Genomic DNA, 11,546 nt, shown 5'->3' with positions numbered 1-11,546 from the left:
TTAAAATCAGTTTTCAGTGTCGTATAGTCTCAGCTAATTTAGCACCAAAAATGCTTAAAATATTACTTGTTCGGGCAATACGCGAAAAGCGAGAAAAACTAATATCTTACTATAAGTCTGTGTCGTGCTGAATTACGATGGTCGTAGCTGCCGTCTTGTTATGTGTACATGCCGCTTCTTGTGTGACGCAGTCTGTGTGGCCGCTGTGCTTGGGTATATATTGTGATGGAAATAAACCCTTCACAGTTTTTTTTCGTGGAGCCAATAGCATCAGTCTCACTATCTTATCGGCCGCTTTCCGACGAATATATTGTTACGAAGATGTGCGGCCGGCAGCAAATGACAACGACGCGTCCACTCAATAAGATAAAAAGGATTTTAAGGAAGCCGGGTCGCGCGCGCGGAGCTAGGCGCGTGATGGTCGGGTACGCTACTGCCCCGGCGTCGTCGCTTTCGTCACACTTCCCCCTCCTTTAAAGAGGACGACCCGACCGATGAATGAAGAAAACACGAGAGAAAACTGAAAAAAAACACACACGCACACATAGACATAGACGACAAGGTAGAAGACACATGAATCGATGAATGATGCTCCCGGCCGCGTAGAATAAAATGTTCATGAACCTGCAGCCTCTCTCCACAGCATTACCGACCTCTGTGCCAGCCAGAACCCCGCAACGTCACGATCCGGGCTAGAGAATTCATCTTACCACTGCCAACACAAACGGGGCCGGGGACAAGCAGGGAATCATAATCTCGCGTTCGTCTCTCGATTTTGCCCATAGTTCATCTTGTTCATGGCACTCTTCATAAAAATTATCGTAGCTCACATTCTTCAAAACTGTCTCGCAGTCACTTCGTCATTTCAGGCAGTTCACGGGGCGGGGGCTGTGCGGCGGGGCTATGGTCCGGCGCTCAGTCGGCTGGGATGGAGGACTGCTGCAACCAAGGTCCGGAGTGATAATGACGAAGAACGAAGGATGATGTACCCCGCACCCCCACCAAATGTTGCGAAGATGTGCGGCCGGCAGCAAATGACAATGACGCGTCCACACAATGAAATAGAAGGGCATCGTCGCCTTCGTCACACTTCCAAGCAGATCGACCGGACCGGCCCTTCGCCCTTTTCTTTGATCCTGCTTTGCAGTTCTTTTAAATTGCGCGGGGCACGAGAGAGCGCCAGGTGCAAGCCTCATGCAGAACCGAAAAGGTCGAGGCGCGCTGTCATGCGCAAACAATCGAGGTGTTTGTTAACTGTGGCAATATGGTGTCAGAAGTCGGAGCAAAACTTGTGAAAATGTCATGGAGAAGCAGTGATGGCACCGTTAAAGCCACCCTACACTTTCCTTCTGTTCGGAAATGTTCAGAAGAACTGGACTCTTTTTTATTAAAATGAGTTCGATTTGTTCCTGCAAGCTACGCAGCCCGTGAAGCCAAGAACAGAAGCTGCATAAGCCGCTACGCTACTGACCATCGCCGGCGAGAAAGCCATCAAGGTTTTCAACGACTTCACGTTTACCGAAAATGAAGACAAGGAGGACTACGAGACTTTGGTCAGAAAGTTCGACGATGACTGCGTGGAAGAGCCGAACGGGGTGTACGAACGGTACATCTTTCGAACTCGGGCGCAAGCGGATGCTGAGCCGGTTGAACAGTTCACCCGCGACCTAAGACAAAAAGCGAGGTACTGCAACTTGTCGAAACTCACCAGCTCGATGATTCTTGACCAAGTCGTATACGAAACCCACAACAGCATATTACGAGAAATATTGCTGACAGTGAAACGCTTGACTCTACAAAGAGCAGAGGAAACCTGCAAGGCCGCTGAAGTTGTGAAGAAACAATTGGAAGCGGTATGTATAGATAACAACACGGCAGCTATGACCATCATGATTCAGCACGATATTTTCCGCTTTCTTTAGGGCAACGGAAATTTAATTAACATATAATATTAACATACAACCCACAGATGACGCTTAAGTACATTGCTAAATATTTTGTTCAAAGTTAGTTCCGTGACCCAGACGCCGGTGAACCGCCTTCGCCCGAGTGAATCTTCTTGGCGCCTGAGGCGTTGCGCTGGCGGTGCGTGGAGACATTTCGGCGTTCCGGTCGTCACTGACGTCACTTCTCCCGCCATTTGTGTAGACATAGACTTCGCTTTCGGCAGGTGACTCTTCGTTGAAGGCCTTTAATGTTGCTAGAAGATACTGGCAATTCCGCCGTAGTATTCTTCTTTTCTTTTTTGTCACTTTGTAAGCTATGGGAGTGGCAGTTCCAATCAGCTCAGCCTTTCGTGCCCAGGCCTGACTTCTCACTCGGACAGCTTGTCCTGGTTGCCGCGAGGAATCTCAGTATCATGTCTCTAATTTACCAAACAAGTGTTGGGTTAATTAGGGACATGATGCTGGTGGATTGGCTGTCAGCTGGCACCATTGGGCCTAAATTGCGTAGCAAGTGCTCTAGTCAGGCTTTCCTTCTGGTTGTTAGGTTTTCATGAGGGAAACTTTGTGCAGAAACTGTCTAAGACGTTCCTAATTTATACTTCGCTGTTGATTTTTGGTTTGTACTTGGGAAATTTGTCTTGAATCTGGCACTGTGGCAATTATATGGCGAGCCAGAGAAAACGCACTGAAACGCCAAGAAAAACTATTTCGGCAATAACTAGTGCCTTATACCTAAACTTTATTAGGCCCAATTTAAGTCCCTAGGACCACCAAGCCTGCGCCAAGTTAAGCGTTCCCCTGGCGAAGCTACCAGGGTAGTGTACCGGTTTTGGTCGGAAGGGATATGACTTAATTGGAATTCTTAGGGAGGGATAAAACCTAACAGGCGAAATTCAAGTGATAAGATTGAGCTGTAAATAGAGCAAGGTAATTGAATTTAAACCAGGATTATAATAAGATACAGTACTTGGTCTACTACTCTTTATTTTAAATGTAGTTAAAGTTGTCCAATTAAAACTATAAAGTAAACAAGTTGCAGATGATACAGTAATTGTATATGTATAGAGCAATTATCAAGAGGCCATAACCGCAGTACACCAAGATACTTGCAAACTTTTAAATTGGTACTGAAATGTTGAAATAAGTAGATACGTCCCAGAAACCCCAAAAAGAATAATTTAGATTTCTAAGAAAAATATTACTTGTCGAACTACCATAAAACGCACAAAAGAGATTGCTACTATTGCTTAAAGAGACACTGACACCCCCCGAAAAAAAATATTTTTGTTTTGATTGTCGATTTAATGCGCTGGCAGTGCACAACCCAAACAATATTCTACTGTAGTCACGTATATTTTTGATAAAAAAAAAAAACTAAAAAAAAACCAACTGTGTGAAAACGAAACATGAGCACGGAAGCTCAAGGCTGGAAGTAACGTGGCTACACGAAACCGCGCCTTTTTTCTCCTCTTCTCCGCCGAGTGCCGCAGGCGACAAATCGCGTGCACCGTTTAAAGTGCGCTTGTTCCGCTGGATGTTCTGGACTTGAAGATCGACTGGTCTGTACAAAAAACGACAGTTCCGAGAGGTAGAGGCCCCTCGTTCGTCGCAATGTTGCTCCGTTTTGCGCCTTCATTGTGTCGTCCAGACCGCGGTACGTGGCCATATTGAGAGTGACGTGGACACAAACAACCTCTGAACTGTGCAGCATTTTTCTTTTTTCAATCAACATATTTGCAGTTTTTGGAGGCCACACTAGTGGGGATCGTATTATTTTCTATTTTTTAAAATTGAATGTTTGGTTTAGATGTCCCACGACTTTGAGTATATTTGGTAGACATAGTTTGAACGCTACGTGGGCATGAAAAAAAGAGTGAGAGCGACTGAAACCGACCAATTCTGGACCGGCTGTTTTCGGGCGAAATAAAAGCGGGATTTGAGTCGCAAATTATATTCTGTGTAGTTGGGCTCTTCTAGGTGATGCCTTCGGCGAGCAAAAACACCCTGTCATTGTCTCTTTAAGAACGACATTAAAATTAGTAGATAACTTCAGATATCTAGGAATGTAGATTGGCAAATATCTTGGGAAATATTCGCATCACGCTGCTTCGCAGAAAAAAAAAGTTTTAGTATGCATCACATTCAGGACCGTATTCGTAGTTCAGTTCTTAAAATTATCTATAACTTATTAGGAAAATATACCCTATATAACGTATAGAAATTTCCGGACACTGCGCCCAGTATTTACAACAAAAATGAAATCTACTCTCTAAGAAATGCCTGCGTGCCTACTTACCCACACAACCCTCGAAGAGCCACTCTCTGCGATCTACGAAACCAGCTCAGTGAATGATGATGCAGAACATCTGTTTAGACTCAAAATTAAGCCTGCGCTGTGGCATTACGCAATGCAAGAATTTCGCTTTGCATTGCTTAATGCCAAAGCAACTTAGGTAAAAAAGAGAGAATGCGAAGATACTACAAAAAATAATCTACAAAATATGATTATATAACATGCTAATTTTATGAAACAAGAATGATGGTAATGAGGGTGAAAGTGATTTAAGAACGCAAAGTGCAGTGTTTTAGGGTTTGACTAAAATTATTTGAACATCGAAGTTCACGAGGGAGGCAGTTTTTAGCACTCAGAAAAGGCCCAAGGCAGTCGTTGCCCGCTGACCAGTTTAACTCTACAGTGTAAATCTCGTAGGCACCTAAAATAGTACGGTGTGGTGGAAATTAGTCATGAATAGTTTCCTCGTCCGTTCTCATAATTGATACACAGAATTGAGGTCCCACGAAAAATATTTCAGAAGCCGCCATTCACAACTACGGTGCATGAAAGGTGTCTTCGACTCGTGTGTTTACCGCGTCCAAAAAGTGCTCCCTCGATTTTCGCGTGATGTCGTCATACAAGTGTGATGGCGTCGCCGGCCTTGATTCTGGCGGTGTCACAGAGGTGGGAGTTAATGAGGCAGACGCCTCTTCGCATGGGCGTACCAACCAACCGGAAGGGGGGGGCACGCCCTCCCCCCCAGTTTTCAGAAGGGGGGGGGGGGGCGAGGCATGTGTTTTGCCCCCCCCCCCCCCCCCCCCCCCGAAACGGCCGCACTGGGCAGGGCAAACACTGTCCGTCGGCGTCCAAGAGATACCACGGGCACAAACCTCCGACCCGGGGGGAGGAGGGTGTGGTTTGCCCCCCCTCAAAGACAAGTTGGTACCCCACTGCCTCTTCGGCTGCAACTCGCTCTCCAGTTGACAGTCCAGCGAAGCTCCATCAGCCATGAGTTGAGAAGCCGCGCCGACACCGACACTCGCGTTCTCTTTTTTTTTCTATAACTTATAAGCTCCAGCGCTAAAATAGCGTCTAGAGATCTGAGGGCCTAAAATAATAGAAAAAAATCCTGTTTTGTATTGGTCTTCCATGACTTTTAAGTTATTCAGCACAACAAGATGGAGTGGCATTTCCTTCTTGCTTCCTAGCTTGCTCAGGAGTAGAGGACAGCAGGAGACCGTTATCCTGGATGATAGGAAGGTGCACGAACCGGTTTTGCATGCTGTTTTTGAAGATAAATTCTGGAAAGCTTTACGAAGCTTTTTGGAGCTTGTGACGCCCATTTACTCTGCCATATGCATCATTACATAATTGAAATGTTTATGTTATTTTAGTTGTATACTGATTGTATTCGTTATATTGTTGACATACTTTATATGCACCCCCCTCTATGTAATCCTTCTGCGGCCTCTTAAGTAGTAACCAAATAAATAAATATGTAAAAAAATGACACGGACTCTGACCAAGCCTCGCGTTGAGCGTCCCTGAAATTCTGCATTTCACAAAAATAGAAGTAATCAGGAGGTTGTCGGCAAGCGCTTTGACACGCGAAGAGGTTCGAGTAAGAGAGATTATCAGCAGGAGCGAAGAGTTCTGTCTGCGATTCATCTACGTGAATATAAACTTGCTATACCCAAAATACAGAGATAATCATTTGGATTAAACTGATATTGCGTTAAGATTTGACTCGATCTCCCAGCAAGCGGAAAACCTTTCGCTTAAACCCTTTTAGTACCGCGCCATAGGAAATCGGACACGGAGTTACGGTGACATTCAAAGCGTTTGAAAAATACAAATCGGCGCATTATAGACAGGCAGTGCCACCTAGTTTGCTCATAGACATCTATTCTTTCAGTTTCGGGTTGGGTTTTCATCTTCTGACGTGAAGCGGCGCTGTAAAAAACGAAACTGTAACCGAAAGTAACAGCGTAGTCGGGAGCCATAGCATCGCGCCCGCCGCACGCACCGCATAAGCAGAAGGCTGTAGCAAGCACTTGGGCCGCTTCTGCTGCTGATCTTTACGACTCAAGCAGCAGTGATGACTTGAGTAACGATGTGGGGCTGTCAGATTTTTGTTAGGACAGCGACAATTCAGCTCCAGGCCGTGGAATTTCAGTAGGAGCTCTCTGGTGCATTTCGTTTTAGCTTGCACGTTGTACACGGTGTCACAAAAGAAAATTTACAGGGATTTTTTTACCGCAAAAATCAACTAGGCATCGCCAAGCGCTCATTCTCAGCCAAAAGGTAGCGCTAGAGGTCACAACTAGATGCCAAAGTTTCAGCCCGATTCGATAGCTTATTCAAAAGTTATAAGTGATTTTCTGAAAAGTTCAATGGGAAAACGGCGGCTGACGGAGGTTTCGAATACATGGGGCCCTATGGCGCCAAAAACCGAAAACGGGCAAAAATGGGCTCCATTTTCCCATTGAACTTTGCAGGAAATCACTTATAACTTTTCTATAAGGTATCGGATCGGGCTGAAACTTTGGCATCTGGTTGTGACCTCTAGCGCTACCTTTGGGCGGTGAATGAGCCCTCGGCGATGCCTAGTTTTTTTTGCGGTAAAAAAATCCCTGTCAATTTTCTTTTGTGACACACTGTAGTTATACAAACGCGTGCTTTATAATTGACAACAGTGTTTTTTCTTGCATTTTTAGAGTCTCGACAAGGTATAGCAAGGATATCTTTCCGAATGCATCGCGCTGTATCCAGTTTTCGCCCCAACAGACTGCCCAGTGTCCATGCCGGCGCAGTACTACGGAGCGACTCGCCGCAGTTTTCAAGAGCTATGGATTTTTTTCTTTTGTTTTTCACCGCCTAGGTGGTAAGGACTTTGTGTGAGAACGCAAACAAATATGGCTGGATGCATATTTTGGACCGGCAAACATACGCTCAGCGTGACGGCTCCAGGAAGAATGTCACTCACGCTGGAGATGCTGAAATTTATTGGGATTGTCATCTACATGGGGATGGGTGAAGTTCTGCGACTGCACTTATACTGAAAAACAACAGGAATATTCAGAGGCCCTCTCCCACCAAATATTATGCCAAGAAAGTGCTTCTCTGCACTGCGTGCGTTGGTGGAAGACACGTTTATTTATTGTGTGGACATTGTATCCGTAAACCCTATTGAAAATTTTTCTAAAGGGCCCGTCAGCCTTGAAGGATTATGGGACCTCACAGGCCTTCAAAACCCTTCAAAAATACCCCACAGAAAAACCCTTCAAGGATACCCCATAGAAAAACCCTTTAACCCGTCAGGCCCTTTTAGCCCATCAACCCTTTAGACGCCCAAATGACTGTGAACCATAGAAAAAATGCAGGTCAAAACACTGAAAATTTATTGCCGACATTTAGTTTTACATGCATATTATAACTCAAAAAGCAACGCTTGTTCAAACCCGGCGCAAGGAGCTGTAGACGAAAGGGATCACATCAAACAGGGACAACTGACATCCTTATCACAAAGAAAAATACCTTTCAAAGTACTCACAATGCCGCTGGGTATATTCCTGATGTACGGTAGTTCAACTAATAAAACCGAGCAGGTCACCTCACGGACACATACACAGTCTCAGTAAGCACGTTTAGCGAAAACCACAAACTCGTAAGCAGCACCCGCCGCCGTTGAGAAATCCCGAGCACAGTCACAGTTTCGTCCATGAAGACATCGCGCCGGAGTCTTCGGCGTATTTTTCGCTCGCTGGTCTGAAGTCGGACGGACGAAGAGGCGCAAGGAACAAGCCCGGACAGCGGCCGTCATCCACCGTCTCAACACCCACAGTGCCATAATCCCGGTGCGCAGGCACAACATGCGGTGGGACGCTGACCCCGACTGCCAGGCTTTGCAGCGAGTAAGCCGACACCGGCCACCATCTCCTTGAATGCGCTGAACACAAAGGCGCTCGAGCGGTGCTGAAGGCGGCCTGCGCCGAACTATGGTTCACCTGCGGTACCAAGAAAGAAACTGCACGGATCAAAACAGACCAAGGAATGAGCCCTCAAAACCATGCATGCTCACCTTCCTGGAGGAAATTGGTCCGCTCCAAACATCCCGGCTCGTGGGATAACCGGAACCGCACACGAGCAGAGAGAAAATGGCTATGGCCTCCCCCGCTTGCACACACCACCCTCTCCCCCCGACCGCTGGCCTGGCAGCCCTGCACCCTCTCCCCATCGCCGGGCGGAGAGAGGCGATTGCTTTTTGGGGACAGTCCCCCGTGGAAGACCGGTTCCCGGAACGAGTCGCTCCCGCGTGCGTCCCTGTTCCTGGAAAGCGCGCACTGCTCTCGGCTTGTTCTTTTTTTTTTTTTTTTTTGCATGGTTGCACGTATTTCGCCTCGAGCGGACAGGATTGCGTTCGCCTCAAAACGCCGCTCGGCCAACACCACTCGGCCCGCGGCTCGTCAATTCTCCACATGGGCGGTCGCCCTCAGTAGCTCTTTCGCGACCGAACACCCGGGCAGTGACAGACGGGTCCAGGAGCCCACTCGTATTTGATAGAAGAGCAGTAATAAAAATCTGACCGTACTCACACACGATCGGCATTCTCCAAATACTTATTTTTTCCCCCGTAGCGTACAATAAGCAGCTATGTTCATTAATTCTGCGAAATGTGTTTTTTCCACCTGGGCCGTTGCCCACACAGACATATCAAGAGGCCTGAAGGTTTTCCCGACCCCATTAGAAAAGTTCTTGACAGGCCTTCAGACATTTCAAGGCATCGTAAAGGGGACTTTAGACATTTCAGGAGAGCCTCTGACGGGGCCAGTGAACCCACCAGGAAATATCGGTGCCCCCGTCAAACATCTCAGAAATTCCTGAAGTCCCTTTCACACCCTTTAAAAAAATCCTGAAGTCCCATCAGAGCGATTTTCAATAGGGAACGGTTTCGTACTCTTCTAAGAACATCGAAAACAAGCCAAACGTCTGAGAACTTCCCATAAGTGCCTACTCTGACCAGCTGGAATTTAGAGAAAAGCTAATTCAGCAGATCTTTGAGTATGATGAACCATCACCAAGGCCATATCCCCTTCTCACCCCAGATCCAAGCTCACCACCAACCCCCCCAAAAAAAATGGAGAGAAGAAACTGCAAGCTCTGCTATCAGAAGACGAAATCAGAATCCAAAACAAACGCCTTCTGCTCCACATGCGAAGTTTATCCTTGCTTGCTGCCTAAGCGTGATTGTTTTTGTGAGTGGCACAGCCATCGGAACCACTAACTTGGGTGGCCACAAAAAATACAAAACGTGCGGTACAGGACTGAAAGATAGTGAAACGATGGATCGGGCCACTTGCAACAGTTTTTTATAATTCAAATCGCGGAAATAATTTTCTGGCTCAGTACAGTCACTCCCTTGTTTTTTGCTTGTGTTTTTTTTTTGTCAACTTTTTGTTGATTTGAAAGATAAATTCCCTTAACCGTTTGCATTTATAACACTGCCGTTTATCTAACTATGATGCCCAGCTCATAACCTACAGTTATATCAATAGCAATCCCTAATGTGCCTAGTAGTTCCAGAAAAAAAGATAGTAGCTGAAAGCACTGAAAATCTGTCATTTTCCGCGGCCACGAAAGAGTTAACGTAGGAAAACTGCTCTCAAATGGCGCAGAATATAGGGCATCTTCTCTAATTTTGGTCCAAGGAAGCACTCTGAGAGTATGCATTTGTAAACATCCACCTGGTGGCAATGACTGTGTACTAATCAACCATTCGCATCCCTGGCATGTCAGCTTTTGCACATTCCCCCGTCGTCTGCCACTTGTGAATGGAGCTAGTCTCAATTTGAAGACGAACGTACTAAACTGAGCGTACCAACTCATGAGTGAACGTGTGCGCAAATTTGTGAATGTGCACTGGAACCTCAACCTGAAGAAAACTTTGAGCTAGTTAAATGTCATTCACCTGTCTGGCGAAACCGACTAAGACTAACCTAGGGCTTTGGAGGCAGTGTGGATCATGATATATTTCCATATACCGAAAGAGGTATCGTTTTTTTTGTCAAGGTGTACGTTCTTTTATGATAAAATTTGTTACATGCTGTCACTTTCAAAGTAATTTTTTTAAGGTCGTGGTAAATCAATAAATTTGCTGAATTGTACCATATTCCAATTTGTTTTTTCTGAAAGATTTAATAAAAATATGTTTTTAGGGTGTTTCAGTTTTTGGGAAATTGTACATTAATAATTGCAACATGCGACAGTAAGCCATTCCGGCATCCGTGGCGTCGTTTATTGCCCCTTGGGCACTACTTTTGGATGCAAGGTCGGAATAGGCCGCTAAAAAGACCAGTCGGAGATGCTTTGGAGGCACCGTACATGAATTAATGTAAACGTGTCCTTTGTCCGTTCGCTTCCTCGTATTATTGAGCAAGAGAATGCAGATACTGGATCTATGCTTAGGGATCATACATAATTGCGAGTGCCCGGCTTCTTGATTTAACCGCCTCCTCCAATATACTGCAAAATATATATATTTTTTTTCAAAAGACTTGCTTTGTAGGATATCACAAACACTTTCCCTTCTTTGCTCGATACAGGAGGCTGCTGAGAAGCTTGCCGTTCTAAAGAAATGGCGGTTGTTCGCATTTCTTCTGGCGTGGCATGTAAGCGTGACGTTAGGCTCGGACAACGAGCCATTTGAACTCACGATTCTGCACACAAACGACGTTCACTCGCACATTGAAGAGACCAACAAGCTAGGGGGACAATGCTCGGAAAAACAAAAAAAAATGAATCAAAATGTGTTGGTGGAGTCGCAATGATTGTGGCAAAGGTATGGCTCTATACAGACATGTACGTAACTCTTTGCAGGAGCGGGTTACTCAGATCTAGTATTTTTGTTCTTCAACGAAGTAACGACGTAGTTACTTCTTGCTAGAAACGTGTCCCGTCTTTTCATTACATTTTGATAAAGTATCATGTAATATTATTTAGTTTGTTCTGAAATTCTATTGAATATGAAATATTTGCTCGTGACACCAAAAGCACGATGAACGCCGGTTTTTCCTCGTCCTCTGTACAAAACAACATACCGCCGATAAATGCTTTCAGAGCCTCAACAAATGAAAGTCCCTCGGTTCTAGGTCATTTGAGAATGGCGGATCCGAACACCCAGAAAACGTACAGACGACTTTTTTTCAATCATGGCGGGTGCTGCATGATATCGCGCATTGTGGTTCTGCTGCAACACACCAGAGGTCAACAAACCACTGCGTTTGACCACATAACAAACTTGAAGTTGTAGGACGAAAGCGCCAAAG

The 11,546-nt window shown here is 45.6% G+C and overlaps 1 pseudogene; it reads left to right on the top strand.

Annotated features, from left to right (window-relative positions):
• The first annotated feature begins 10,823 nt into the window (after window positions 1-10,823).
• LOC8030038 overlaps window positions 10,824-11,546 on the top strand; it is a 68,110-nt pseudogene continuing 67,387 nt past the window's right edge.

The sequence above is a fragment of the Ixodes scapularis genome, unplaced genomic scaffold (assembly GCF_016920785.2).
Source record: "Ixodes scapularis isolate PalLabHiFi unplaced genomic scaffold, ASM1692078v2 PGA_scaffold11__112_contigs__length_91849675, whole genome shotgun sequence".
NCBI lineage: Eukaryota > Metazoa > Arthropoda > Arachnida > Ixodida > Ixodidae > Ixodes > Ixodes scapularis.
The sequence above is the reverse complement of the archived record's forward strand: the minus strand, read 5'-3'. Positions and strand labels throughout refer to the sequence as shown.